The 15,462-nt window shown below is 40.4% G+C and overlaps 1 long non-coding RNA gene across 1 annotated transcript; it reads left to right on the top strand.

Annotated features, from left to right (window-relative positions):
- The first annotated feature begins 1,622 nt into the window (after positions 1-1,622).
- Positions 1,623-15,053, top strand: LOC132405785 (uncharacterized). Its single transcript, XR_009515966.1, has 5 exons — positions 1,623-1,674; positions 2,192-2,283; positions 2,629-2,752; positions 4,709-4,810; positions 14,369-15,053. It is a non-coding gene; the product is annotated as an uncharacterized LOC132405785 (long non-coding RNA).
- Positions 15,054-15,462: the final 409 nt, after the last annotated feature.

Here is a 15,462-nt window from a genome sequence, read left to right as displayed (position 1 = left end):
TATGTTATTGTTCGCGGTTGCTATACTTGTTCACATTACAATAACAAACACAGAACATGCAGCTCATTCACATACTGTAGACACAATTAATATGGTGTCAGATAAATGCAAATCTTTCCTTAGTAATGGTGATTTTTTTTGCATAATGTTCCTTATTTGAAAAGAATTCCTTATCTGTGTAGTTAAGTAGCTGGCATATTTTGATTGTTACCTTCGGGATTCAAATCCAGTTAGATCAAAACCTCTTCTGTCAGTTGGATGAAATGGTCCACTGTGAAACCCATGTTATTCATTCCTTTACAATCACATGCACAAAAGATTATCTTAAAGATTAACATTATTTATCACATGCACATCAAAACATTGAAGCATGCAGGGAAGTGTGTCATTTCAATAACAACCATCACCATGCTTCCAGTGCCGACGTAGCATGCCCACTGTTATGTCTCGTAACTTCAAAACATTAAACTTGTTCAAAGAAACACATGGGAGTCCGAAATGTAGGTCTAATTTGAGTTTACTTTAAGCAAGGTGTGCTGTTATCAAGTGGTAGAGTGATGATGTATGCAATTCACATATTTATGCATATAACCCATAATGAATTATTTAAACAAACAAGAATACTTGAGCACCATATATATGTATATATATCTGAGTAATATTTGAGTAAATATTAAATACACAACATCCACTACTCGCTAACTCTAACCTGTATGCGTTTGGAAAGTGGGAGGAAACCAGAGCACCAGGAGGAAACCCATGTGGTCAAAGGGAGAACGTAAAAACTCCTTACAGACAGCAGTGGGAACTGAACCCTGATCACTGGCATCGTAAAGCATTACATCAGCTGCTGTACTACTATGCTCCCAGGAAATGCACAGGACCTCTGACATAGGAAATTATAATATAACCATTATAGAAAAAGTGAAGCTTGGTCTGCAGAACGAGTGTGCTACTGTAAGTGTAGTATGTTTCCCTGGTAACCAAGGTAACGGTCCTCTGAGCAGGGAGAATCACAGCTCTTCGCATTAGAGGTCAGTTTGGGTATAAAACCCATCCACTCCAAACCTGATCAAAGCCCAATATTTATTTCCCAGTTTGTTATGACAAAACAAGAGGGAATTCAGCCCATCAAGCCTACACTGGCTCTCAGAGTATTCCCATTATTTCCATTCTCCCTCTTATTTCCCTGTAACCTATTCTCTCATCTACTTCCCTTGGCACCTACCTACTTTAAAGGTGATTTGTGGCAGACAATTTTATTTGCACTCCTTATTTAATTTAACTATATATATAAATATGATGCCCTGGTTAAGATTTCTACTACTATGGGGTGGGATATTTCATTGAGTACTTTTCTATAAAAGTTGTGTGTCCCACTGGTAGAATGTTTTGGTTTTGGCTAAAGATAAGGAGGCACGGTGTTCAACTTAGGAATGTGGTGTCAGCCAATCAGGATGGTGGAATTGGGCAAGGTTCTGGAGAGACCTGGATCGAGAGAGATTTGTGATGGAAACTGATGGGGTTCACGGTCCTTTTGTGGAAGATGCAGTACAGAGAAGATCGAGAGAAACGCCCGTGGGGATTCAATCGCAGTTCCTAGGAGTGCTTTGTGAGATGGAAGAATCCAAGATGGGAAGCTCTACCGGTGATTTGTGATGAGAATTCGGCTCCGTGAGTAATGGTTATACCCAGCTTTTGGAAGAGATGAGCTGCAATGGTCATGTGCATATTTAGATTGGTTTAACAGTAATGGGCACTTTTATTTTTATTATTTTCTTTCTCTTAAAAACTGTTTGATAAAGCTGAAATGAGTAAATATACTTCCTTTATAATTTCATGCAGTGTACAATCTGTTATTTCTTGCTGACCGATAATTGTGTATGGGCGGTATTTGCAGTATTAGCTCAATCGAGGTTCCATTAATTGCACCATCCCAACTTTTGTGATGGTTGAACACCAAATCTTAGAAATCCTAGATGTATATTGTTTGTGAAAAGTGGCCTCCTCACTGCTGTTAGCAGAGCCAGGCTTGCATACATGCCTGATGAGGGGGTGACATATTTCAATTCAGTTTTTTTTTCTCTCTATTATTACATATTGCATTGCACTGCTGCCACAAAATTAACAAATTTCACAACATATGCCAGTGACATCAAACCTAAATCTGATTCTCATTCTGATCTGGTAGGTCTTTGGGATACAGGAGCAACCTGGAGTACTTGATGGAAACACTTGCTATTGCGGGGAGAATGTGGAAACTCCACACAGACCATACCCAAGGTCAGGAATAAACCCATGTCCCTGTCTGTGGTTGTGTGATACTGTGCTATTGTGCCAACTACTCTGCTGCTTCAGTCCTTTTCCATGCCAAACCCAGAGTCATTTAAAATACACTGCTAATATATTGATTGTGATTGTGAAAAGAGGGCGCAGATTAAAGCTTGTCAATAGTGATCTTCAGGGTAAAGTACTGAGCCTAATACTCTGTGAGAATACACATGCAATTGGACCTGATTTCAAGCACTGACAGATCTTACTTATCACACTGATCATATTAAAACCATTTATATTTGCATCCCAATTATCACACAGATGATATTAAAACCATTTATGTTTGCATCCCAGATGATGGAGAAATACTGTAATCTGGTCAACATTGTTCATGGGACACTTGAAGCATAAACTTCCCAGTATGTGATTGACTGCCAACAGACTTCCATGGGAATTCACTGCTGCACGAGTGCTCTTGGTAAATTTTGCTATTCAGTCTTCATGTAAATGCATGCAGAACATTTATTTTACCTGTTATAATTTTAGCATGTAGCGGAACAAATTCGTGTTCCAAAATTGATTGTATTCGCTAATGCACGACGAAAATAGCTGAATGCAACATTTCTACTTATGCTAATCATCTGCAATGGCTTCTCTTCCCACTTCTGCATTGATTTCTCAGGCAAATCCAGTGATCTATCCTTGGTCTTTTTTCTCAGCTACATCTGCTTCTTGGCATGTCATTCAAAAACTCAACATTGATTTCCACGTGTAAGCTAACATATACCCTGTTTTACGCCCTCCGTAAGGCCACTATTTCTGCCTCAGTGAGTTTTCTCTATGCACCTGTTGCTGCTGTTTATCTGCAATCCTGATCTACAGTATGTTTTTGTAACTTCTAAGTTCCATAATTAAGAAATGAGACCATAAGACATAGAACCAGAATGAGGCGATTTGGCTTATCAAGTCTGCTGCTCCATTCCATCACGGCTGATTTATTATCCCTCTCAACCCCGTTCTCCTGCCTTTTCCCTTTAACCTTTGACGCTCTTACTATTCAAGAACCTATCAACCTCCACTTTAAATATACTCAATGACTTGGCCTCCACGCTGTCTGTGTCAACAAATTTCACTGTTCACAACCCTCTGCCTAAAGAAATTCTCCACATCTCTGTTCTAATGGGACACACTTCTGTTCTGAGAATGTATAATGTACTCCAACCTAATTACCTCACAGACACACCTGCCTCTTTCTATCTAACATAAAGCTGAAGCCTTTCAAATTCTGGTAGCTGTTTCCAACTTACACCTAAACCCATTTATCTAACGCTTTTGCTTTGCTCGCCAGAATTGTATCTTGTGTCTCAGTTTCAAAACTATGATGCTTAATTTCTCTAGCTGCTCACCCCTCTCAATTTCTATAAATCCTTTGGATCTAAATACTTAAAAATGCTAGCATCCCTCCAACTTTGCCTCATTCCATTACTCCAAATAACTCCTTGTGATATCTAATTATATTTTACTTGATGTTTATCTTGAGAAGCTCTGGAATAGTTTATTATACCATTGCTACTGCAAGGATACAAAGCGCTGTTGTTTTGACTGCCTTGAATCAGAATCAGGTTTATTATCAGACTTAGATGGCATGAAATTTGTTGCTACCTTAACTATGTAATTTCTATTAATTGTTACTTAACCCTTGTTTTCCTGAAGCCCATTGCAAATTAATGGTTGCCATGGTAGTTGCTGGTACCTCTTCAAATTTTTCAGCAATCATATCATATAGGTCTTAATTGCAGCTTCTGGCCTGCCTTTTTCAAGCCAATAGGTGGCAGCCACTCTCTGTGCAGTATATACATCGAAGATTTCTTCAGATGATAGAATGCGAGAATGTAGAATGGCAGTATCTGTTTGACACCACTCTTTAAACACAGCTTTTTATTATCTAGGACACTCATATAGGGAATAGATAGTTTGCATTTAAGACACTTTGGTCAGGTTTGAAAATGTGGTCGGGTTTCATGGGTAGTTTTCAATTGTAGCACAGAGCAGTCAACAATGGAGGAGCTGTAGACAATTTCATGAAGTGAATTATCCCGTTGTTAAACACAATGGAGTTTGCTGTTGTTTCTTCTTAAGGAGATTGAGGAACGTGAGCCTCCAGCAACCCCCACCCCTCTGCATCTTAACTGAATTTTACAGAAGCACCATTGAGAGCGTCCTGAGAAGATGCATCTCCAGCTGGTATGGGAGCAACTGAGGTCAGACCAGAAGTCCCTACAAAGGCCTGTGAGAACAGCTGAGAGGATCACAGGGATCTCCCCACCATCCATCAGGGACATTTATCCGGAGCACTCCGTATGCAGGGCCCTTAGCTTTATCAAGGATCCCTCCCACCCATCCATGCAGTAGCCTCTTAACTTTCTACCACCAGGCGGGAGACTCCAACTCGTAATAACAAGAATGGTCAGGATGGGAAATAGTTTCTTCCCTCAGACCATTAGGCTTCTGAACTCCCTGCCACATCACATTCAAGGTATTGCTGGTAATTTGTTCCGTACTTTATAATAATTAATTTATGCACTTTAGTTTATTTATTTATCCATCTGTAGATTTCATCCTTACTTTCATAAGTTATAATGTGTTATGTGTGTTATGCATACTACAGTGCTTCATTTGGAGAAACTTTTTCTCATTTGGAAATGAATAAACAGTCGATGTTTCGGGCCAAGAACTTTCATCAGGACTAAGAGGGAAAGATGCCAGTTGTTTTCCTATCTCATTTTGTATGTTTACTTCAGGTGGTACGTTGACACTGGAGATTATTCTTACCTGCATAAGATTACTTATGATGGTCAGTACACACTTATTGGCCACTTCATTAGATACACCATTAAACCTGCTTGTTAATGCAAATATCTAATCAGCCAAACATATGGCAGCAACTCAATGCACAAAAAGCAAGCAGACCTGGTCAAGAAGTTCATTTATTGTTTGGACCAAACATTCAGAATAGAGAAGAAATGTGATCAAAGTGACTTTGACAGCAGAATGATTGTTGGTGCCAGACGGGGTGGTCAGAGTATATTGGAAACTGCTGATCACCTGGGATTATCATGCACAGTGGTCTCTAGAGTTTACAAAGAATGGTGAGAAAAACAAAAAAAAGCAGTTCTGTGGGCAAAAACACCTCATTAATGGGAGATATCAGAGGAGAGTAGCTAGACTGGTTCAAGCTGACAGGAAGGTGACAATAACTCAAATAACAATGCCTTACAACAGCAGTGTGCTGAAGAGCATCTCTGAACAAAGAACCTGTTGAACCTTGAACTGGATGGGCTACAGCAGCAGATACTGCAGGCATGCACTCAATGGCCACTTCATTAAGTATGGGGTGTACCGAATAAAGTGGTCATTGAGTGTATACAGTGCACAATGGATTAAGCCCCAAATGACTAAAATCTGCCTAGGATGTTTAATGCTTAGCTGCAATAACTAAAGTAGCTATTAAAAATGTATGTTTTCTCTTGTGTTAAATCAGTTCTAAGGAAATGGAGGATGTCAAATGCATTCCTGAGCAATTTGTTTCTTTGATGCTAGAATGGTTTTCATTCAATGCATCTGGTGGTAGGAAGAGAACGAACACTTAGTTAAATAACCAATGTAGTCATTGAAATCCCACTGCAAGGGAAATGGGAGGTTCCAGTTCTAGGAGCCCACATAGATTGCTGGTTTGATGAAGCAATCATTGGTTTATTGAGCAGAGGGAAGTGGTCAGAAGTTAGCCAATACAAATATTTGTGTGATTCCCAGCATAATTGTGAAGGTTGCTGCCAGTTAAGCAGGGGACTAGAAACTTGTCATTTAACAATGAGCAAGCGTTTGCATTTTATCAACTGAACTGAGATTAATTTCACAAAGAATATATTTACTCAGTAACGTAGTTTGTATAAATTAGGCAAATTTGTTACTGCACTTTCAATTGTGTCTCTATAAAGTTGAGTGAGAAATGTAATAACAGACTTTGTAAAAAGGAGAACCACATAGTAGGTAGGACAAGATGTTTGTACATGATGCAGAAAATTTATATTTTTTCCTTTGTGGAATATGGGTATTGCTAGAAGGCCAACAATTACAGGCCCTTAGCAACACACACAAAATGCTGGAGGAACTCAGCAGGTCAGGAAGAATCTATGGAATTGAATAAATAAACAGGCAACATTTTGGGCCGAGATCCTTCTTCAGGAACTTCCCAGCTTACAAATGCCCAACCTATGCCCAGTCTGAATATACAAATAGTTAGGAAACTGGCAAGGTGGATTTGACTACTGCTGCAGGGCTGCAGACAGTTTCTGCCAGATTGGAACTTTATTTGGGTGTACAGTTTGAGTCCCAAATAGTTCTCAGGATTGGAACCCTGCTGTTTCATGGGGAGGACCTGTATTGCTGTGACAAGTTTACTTGTGGAAGTGGTGACTAGATCCAGCCCGAAGGGGAAGGGAACCACAGAACAGTTACAGCCCAGAATGGGCCCATCTAATTTGTACTGTTTCTGTATGAGAGAAATCCAGCTGGATTCCTGATTCTAGTCCTACTCCCCAAACTTCTCCACCCAGTCCTGCAGATCCTAGTCCTTCAGACCCTTGCTAAACAAGAACAAACATAGTGCTTAAGGATCAGAATCAGGTTTAACATCACCAGCATATGTCATGAAATTTGTTGTCTTTCAGGCAGGAGTGCAATGCAATACATAAAAATAGGAAAAAGAAACCTGTGAATTACATTAAGTATATATACATAAAATAGTTAAATTAAATAAGTGGTGCAAAAATAGAAATAAAAAAGTAGTGAGGTAATAGCTTATGGGTTCAAAGTCCACTCGGAACACTCGGAAACCCAAGGGTTTCGGCCCGAAACGTTGTCACTACCTCCTCCCGTAGATGCTGTCTGGCCTGCTGAGTTCTGCCAGCATTTTGTGTTTTTATACTATTTACAACTTTGTATTATAAATTACTATAAATTGAACATTGCACATTTAGACAGAGGGGTAATGTAAAGATTTTTATTCCTTATGCACATGAAAGATGTAAGTAATAAAGTCAATTCAAATCAGTTCTTTCCAGTGGATTGAGTGGCATCTGTATAGGGAGGAGGGAGAGGAACTGCTGACATTTCGAGGTGAAATACTGCATCTAGACTTTCAGTTCAGGTTCTAGCGCTGGGTTTCGACCCAAAACATTGACAGCTTCTTTCTCCCACAGATGACAATTGATCTGCCACGTTCCTCCAGCAGATTGTAGCTGCTCCAGGTTCCAGCATCTGCCGTCTCTTGTGTCTCTTTGTTAAATAGCATTTGACTGGTTAAACTTGCAGTTGGCTTTTGCCGTAACAGGGTTTCAGTGGAGTGTACCTTTACTGCTCATTATCTGATTAAATAATACGGTGATCTATCCAGCTAAAGGAGCATGGTAACTAATGGTTACATTACCTCGCTAATGATCCAGAGGCACAAATTCTTAATTTCAGAGGTATTTTATATTAATTTAACAGAAATAAAAAAATACCATTATCACTAATAGTGATCATGAAACTACCAGGCAGCACAGTGACTTGTGGAGCTGTTGTTGAACAGCTCCAGTTACTCCAGTTCAATTCTAGCCTCCAGCACTGTCAGTGGACTTTCTAATCTTTTCAATAGAGATACTGACTTGGGGTTCTGTCTCAGGAGGGATCGTATGAGACTCCACAAAAGTCTGGCTGGGCCTGTTAAACTGTGCTGAACCTCCTTGTTGGTGACTTATGTATTATGGTGTGGGGATAGAGTGACTGACTTACTGGATGTCTGAATAATTGATCCAGAAGTGAATTTGAATTCACCATCACAGATCTAAATTGAAGCAATCAAATAAATATAGAATGTAAGACCAGTGGTGTTCGTAAAATTCCAAGAGCATTGTAAAGTTAACTGAAGAAGGGTATTGGCCTGAAAAGTTGACTGCTTATTAATTTCCACAGATGCTGCCCAGACTGTTGAGTTCCTCCAGCAGTTTGTACACATTGCTCTGGATGTCCAGCATCTGCAGACTTTCTCATGTTTCGGTTAACTGATGTCCTTCAGGAAGGGAAATCTGTGTCTTTGCCCAGTGTATTTTTAAGCATTTACTTGACAATGCAGAGTGGAGTAGGCCCTCCCAGACCTTTGAACCACTCCATCCAAGCAACCTCACAGCCCCAATTCACCCTAATCTAATCATGGGACAACTTACTAGGACCGGTTAACCTACACGGTATGTATTTGGACTGTGGGAAGAAACCGGAGCAGCAGGGGGGAAACTCATGCCTTCCATGGGGAGAACATACAGAGACTCCTTACAGAACGGCACGGAATTGAACTCTGAACTCAGGAATGCCCCAAGATGTACTAGCATCGCACTAAGCATTATCTAAGACTCTTAGTTATGGTAGCACCACAGGGTAGCAGTTAGCGCAATGCTTCACAGCGCCAACTGTAAAGTCAGGGTTCAATTCCTACTGCTGCTTGTAAGGAGTTTGTATTTTCTCCCAGTAACCGTGTAAGTTTCTTCCAGGTTCTCCATTTTCCTCTCACATTCCAAAGAGAGTGAGTTGTGAGCTACTCTTGCAGTCTGCCCAGTACAATCCAGGCTAATTTGATTTGATGCAAAACAATGCGTTTCATGTATGCTTCAATGCACATGTGACAAATAGAGCAAATGTAAAGTCTACCCAATGAATGCCTCTGTCCAAGGGATAACTTGGGATGAGCTTTATACACCTGTCTAACCAATGGTGCTACCAAAGGATGCAAAAGAGAGAGCTTTTTTTGCATATGGCTTTCAAATTTAAACACCTCTGAACAATGTGCTGCATGAAAATATTATTTTATAAGTATTTTTATATAAAAACATTAATCAAATAATATTTTTGATCATGTTCAAAGCCTGAATATAGAAGAGATTAACATTTTGGGTGAAGGACTCTTCATGGGAGTTAATCATTTTGAGGTGATTTATAATGTAAGCTATTTTTTATAGAGCTTTTTTATAGTTCCGAGCTGACAAAGAGTCATAGTGTTACAGAGCATGAGAAAAAGCCCTCTGACCCAACTTATTCATGCTGGCCAAGCTGCCTTCCTCAATTAGCCTGTATTTGGCCCATATCCTTTTAAATCTCTCTGATCCATGAACTTGTCCTAATTTCTTTTAAAATGTTGTAACTGTACCTCCTTCCTCGGGCAGTCTGTCCCTCGTGCATACCGGAACACGTCACCGCTTTGTATGGCAGAGCGTCTGCTCAAGACTGCAAGAAACTGCAGAGAGTTGGGGGCTCAGCTCAGTCCATCACAGAAACTAACCTGCCCTCCACAGACTCTGTCTACATTTCTCACTGCCTCTGGATAGCAGCCAACAAAACATTCCAAAAATGTGGGTTAGTATGTCAATTGGTCACCAGGGTGTAATTGGGCGGTGTGGGCCCAATGGGTCAGAAGGGTCCGTTCTTTGCTGTATGTATCTCTAAATAAAATAAACTAACCAAAGGCTCCTCTACCCTAGACATTTTCTCTTCTCTCCCTTCCCACCAGGCAAAAAATAAAAAAATGTGAAACTGTGTACCATTATGGACTCATGGACAGTTTATACCCTGCTGTTATAAAACAAGTGAACTGTCTTCCTGTATAGTAAGGATGAACACGTGACCTCATTACAGCCCTTGTTACTTATAGTCTACCCGCACTGTACTCTCTCTGATCATCCATCTCATCGTGATTTTATGAACTTCTATAAGGTTAACCCCTCAGCCTCCTCTGCTCGAAGTAAAAACAGTCCCAGCCTATTCAGTTTCTCCTTATAACTCTGGTCCTGGCAACATCTTTGCGATTTTTATTTATTTATGTTATTTTTATTTTATTTAGAGATACAGTATGGTAATAGGCCACTTCTGGCCCACTGAACCCATGCTGCACAATGACACCCACGTGACCTATTAACCTACTGATCTGATCTGTGCGTCTGAGAACTGTGGGAGGAAACCCACATGGTCATGAGGAGAAGGTACAATCTCCTTACAGACAGTGGCGGGATTAAACCCAGGTCATTGTCATTGTAATAGTGATATGCTAATATGCTGACCTTGTGCATGTGAAAGAATGGGGGATCTTTTTCCTTTCTGCCAATAGCATCGTGACTAGAACTGCACACGGTATTACTCAGGCATGGTTTCACAAATGTCCTGTAGACCCATAGAATGATGTCTCAAATGTTGCACCCTCCCCTCATCTACTTGTGTTACCACTTTCAGAGAGTTATTTACAAGTATTCCAAAGTCTCATTGTTCTACAACATTCCCTGGGGTCCTTTGTTGTCCTGCCCTCCATTACCTGCTCAGAACACAACATTTGGCATCGCTGAGTTATGATCCATATTCCACTCCTTTGCACACTTTCCCAACTGATCTATATCCCCGTGCAACCATCATCACTAGCCACTGCACAAATTTTGGTGTCATCTACCAATCTCAATAATTTCACCTGTATTCTAATCCAAATTGTTCATATATCTGGCCAGCAACAGGGAACGCAGCAAAAGACACCAACCCACCATCTGGTGTTAAGGCTCACTGGCATGTCGTCCCTAGCATGTCATTGCAACACTTTTTAACTAAGGGCACATCAATAGCCACCCTTCAGTCTTCCAGTATCTAGCCAGGGTCTTAAGAAAAAAAAACAAGCAAAAAATGTCTGCAAGGGCCCCAGCAGGTTCTTCCCGTGGTTTCCTTGGATACATTTGGACGTCCCTGAGGGTTTATACACCTTTGTGTGCTTCAGGACCTTAGACAATAATATAATGTAGGAGACTGAGACATTTCTTTAGGTAAGAAGGAAATGTCAGAAAGTTTGTTAAATTCTCCCACTCTCACATCAGTCCTTATACCAAGTGTGCAGTGTGGCTAACATATACCCGATGGCTACTTTATCATTATTATGTACACCTGCTCGTTAGTGCAAAGATCTAATCAGCCAATCATGTGGCAGCAACTCAATGCGTAAAAGCATACAGAGATGGTCAAATTCAGTTGCTTTCAGATCAAACTTCAGAATGGAGAAGAAATGTGATCTAAATGACTTTGACGATGAAATGATTGTTGGTGCCAGATGTGGTGGTTTGAGTATCCAAGAAGCTGGTAATCTCTTGGGAGTTATAGGCACAACAGTCTCTAGAGTTTACAGAGAAAACTGTAAAATTAATCGTTGTAAGATAGGCCGTTCTGCAGTTAAAAACTTTTTGTTACTGAGAGGGGTCAGAGGAGAATGGCCAGACTAGTTCAAACTGACAGGAAGGCGACTGTAACTCAAATAACCATGTGTTACGGCAGTGGTGTGCAGAAGAGCATCTCTGAATGCACAACACATCAAACCTTGAGGTGGATGGGCTATAGCAGCAGAAGAACATGAACGTACAGTCAGTAGCCACTTTATTAGACATAGGAGGTACCTAATAAAGTGGCCACTGAGTGTGGGTGTGGAAAGATAAAGAGTTAATAGATGGAATGTAAAATGCTGGAGGGCTCAGTTGGTCAGTCAGCTTCTATGGGGGGAAAGAAACGTCTGAAATTTAGGGTCAAGATCCTTCAGGAAGACTATGGATAGGAGAACAGAGAAATGTTGGCTTTGTAAAATGACTTAATAAATACATAAAATAGCTGGCCATCAATTATTTACATCACACATTATTTTCTTGCTTTCTTGCTTTCATATAATCTTAGGAAGGGCTCCAAAAAAGATTAATTTCCTACCCCATGAGGATTAGGTTATGCAATGAAAAGTTTGTCCGGAAGCCACACCTGAGAGGTGTAATCAAAACTGTCTGGAGAATTCAGACTGTCACAAATAAATAAACAAACATTCAGTCATGGCATAAAGTAAACCAAAGTTTTGAGATAACTGTACATAAAATAAACAGAAGTGATTGCTTAAGATGTTGGTTGTCAAATCAATTTCCTTTTGACTGCCTTAGCATCATATGGAGGCAATCAAAAATCATTTTATTGAGATCAGACTCTGATTCATATATATTTTGGCATTATGTATAAATCTTGCATTACAAGTATTTAAGCAATGGTTACTTATTAAGCAAAGGCTTTTTATTGTGCATTTCCTGGGTTCACAGAAATTATGCATGTCTGCCACGGCTTATTTGAGAACCCACCACACTAAATGTCATTTACTGCTGACTTTAATGCTGCCATTGTCTCAGACAGAGGAATTGCTAGGAAGCATCCAGCTGACAGAACGCACAAAATATCGAAGGGACATCAGGTCAGGCAGCATCTATGGAGAAGGATAAGCAGTTGACATTTTGGGCTCAGATCCTTGAGCAGGACTAGAAAAGAAAAGAGAAGAATTCAGATTGCTGGCCAGCTTGAGCTCCTTCCCCTCCACACCCACCCCCACCTTCCTATTCCAGCTTCCGTCCTCTTCCTCTCCATAGGTGATGCCTGATCTACCGAGTTCCTCCAGCATTTTGTGTGTGCTGTTCTGGATTTCCAGCATCTGCAGAACCTCTGGTGTTCATCCAGAGACATGAGCCTGGGACCCAGCATGGTACTTTGAGTCATAGTGGCATAGTATTATAGAAACGTATAGCACAGAAACAGGCCATTCATCCCATATAGTCTGTGCTGCACAATTTAAACTGTCTACTCCCATCGACCTGCACCTGGATCATAGCCCTCCATACCCCTACCATCCATGTACCTATCCAAACTTCACTTAAACATTGAAATTGAGCTCATTTGCACCATTTCTGGGGACAGCTCGTTCCACCCTCTCATGATCCCTTGAATGAAGAAGTTTCCTCTCATGTTCCCCTTAAACTTCTCACTTTTCAGCCTTAACCCATGGCCTCCAGTTGCTGTCCCACCCAACCACAGTGTATAAATCCTGTTTGCGTCTACTCTATCGATACCCCTCATAATTTTGTACACCTCCCCTTAATCTTCAATGTTCCAAGGAAAATAGTCCTAACCTATTCAATTTGTCCTTATAACTCAGATCCCCCAGTCCCGGAAACATCCTTGTAAATTTTCTCTGTACTCTTTTGAACTTATTTGCATCTTTCCTGTAGGTAGGTAACCAGGACTACACACAATACTCCATATTTGGCCTCACCAAGGTCTTATATAACTTCAAAATAACATCCTCAATACTTTGATTAATGAAGACCACTGTGCCAAAAGCTTTCTTTATGACCCTATCCATCTCTGATGCCACTTTCAATTAATTATGGATCTTTATTCTCATTTGCCTTTGTTCTACGGCACTCTTCAGTGTTCAATTGTTCACTGCGTTATATCTACCCTGGTTAGACTTACTGAAGTGCAACACTTCACACTTATCTGAACTAAATTCCATCTGCCATTTTCCAGCCCATTCTTCCAGCTGGTCCAGATCCCGCAGCAAGCCATGATAGTCTTCTTCACTGTCCCTTAGAATTCTCTTTGCGTTGTCTTGAGAAAGTTAAATTCAAGTAACTAAACACATCTGGGCTGAAAGCTAATACTGGTCACAGCAATGATCAAATTACCAGATTGTCACAAAATCTCAAATTAAAAGTTCACAGTTCAAAGCTCAAAGTAAATTTATTATCCAAATACATATATGCCACCATATACATCCCTGAGTTTCATTTCCTTGCTGCTATTCAGAGTAAACATAATAGAATCAAAGATAAACCACACCCAAAAGGACGGTAAAACAGCCAATATGGAAGACAGCAAACTACGCAAAAATAAAAAGAAAGGAAAAAAAGGAATAATAAAAAATAAATAAATAAATAAATAAATAATAAGATTTGAGAACATGAAATGAAGAGTCCTTGAAGGAGGGTCCTTAGGTTCTGGGAAGAGTTAAAAGATAAAATGCTGGAAATATCTAGCAGATCAGGCTTCACCTGTGGGAAGAGGAACAGAGTGAACATCTCGGGTTGGAAATACTTCATCAGAACAGAGTTTCTGTTTCTTTTCCACCAATGCAGCCTGACCTGCTGAGTGTTTTCAGCATTTTCTCTTTTTATTTTAGATCTGCTGCTTTCAAGACGGTCACAAAATTTACCTGGTTCAATAACATCCTTTGGGGAAGAAAATCTGTCTCCATTCCTTGGCCATTCCAGACACATCAGGGAAGTTGTGTTTCATCTGCTCTCTAAATAGCACAGCAGTGCACCGGTTTCAGCTTTTCGTAAGATGTACCATTGATCCCATCCCTTAATCGATGTTCCAATGAACGAGCAACTTATGAAGAAGTTGTGCCAGCACCTCAGAAGCTTAAGGATATTTGGCATATCACCCAAATAATTTAACCTGCCTCTACAGATGCACGGTTGAAAGTTTCCTAAAATGTTGCATCATTGACCATTAAGGGAATTTCCAATGCACAGAATACAAGACTGTGGAGACTTGTGGACACAAACACGTGCCTCATGGGCCCATCCTTCCCCACCACCGACAGCATCCACTGGAGGCTCTGCACCAAGAAGGCATCATCTATTTATGAGTGATATCAGGAGGTCAGGTGACATCTATGGATAGGAACAAAAAGGCAATGTTTTGGGCTGAGACCATTCATCAGGACTGGAAGGGAAGGGGAAAGAAGGTGTTAATCCAATATTTAGTGTACGTTACTCTGGATTTCTAAAATCTCTTGTACCTATCACGTAGGATCCATGCCATCTAGGCCATGCCTTCTTCTTGATGCTGCTATTGGGCAGGAGGTACAGAAGCTTTGAAAAGTTATAACCATCACGTTCTTGAACCTGTGTATGCAACCCTGAACTGATCTCAGCAATGGAACACCACCATGTTCTTGGCTTTCATTGCGTCTGGGTTTTTTAAAAATTTTGTGCAAATGTCTTATTTTTGCACAGTCATTTTTTTACCTGCATAGTTTTGAGTTGTATGGTCACAGAACACTACCGCGCAGAACAGGCCCTTCAGCCCATTTAGTCTATGCCGACCTGTTTTTTTGCCTAGTCCCATCTACCTACATCTAGACCACAGCTCTTCGTACCATTTTCATCCATGTACCTATCCAAACTTTTCTTAAATGTTACAAGTGATGTTAGGTCTCTATTCATTGGAGCGTAGAAGGTTGAGGGGGGATTTGATCAAGGTATT

The sequence above is a fragment of the Hypanus sabinus genome, chromosome 16 (assembly GCF_030144855.1).
Source record: "Hypanus sabinus isolate sHypSab1 chromosome 16, sHypSab1.hap1, whole genome shotgun sequence".
Lineage (NCBI taxonomy): Eukaryota > Metazoa > Chordata > Chondrichthyes > Myliobatiformes > Dasyatidae > Hypanus > Hypanus sabinus.
Note: the sequence above shows the minus strand (reverse complement) of the source record. Positions and strands in the feature narration are given on the sequence as shown.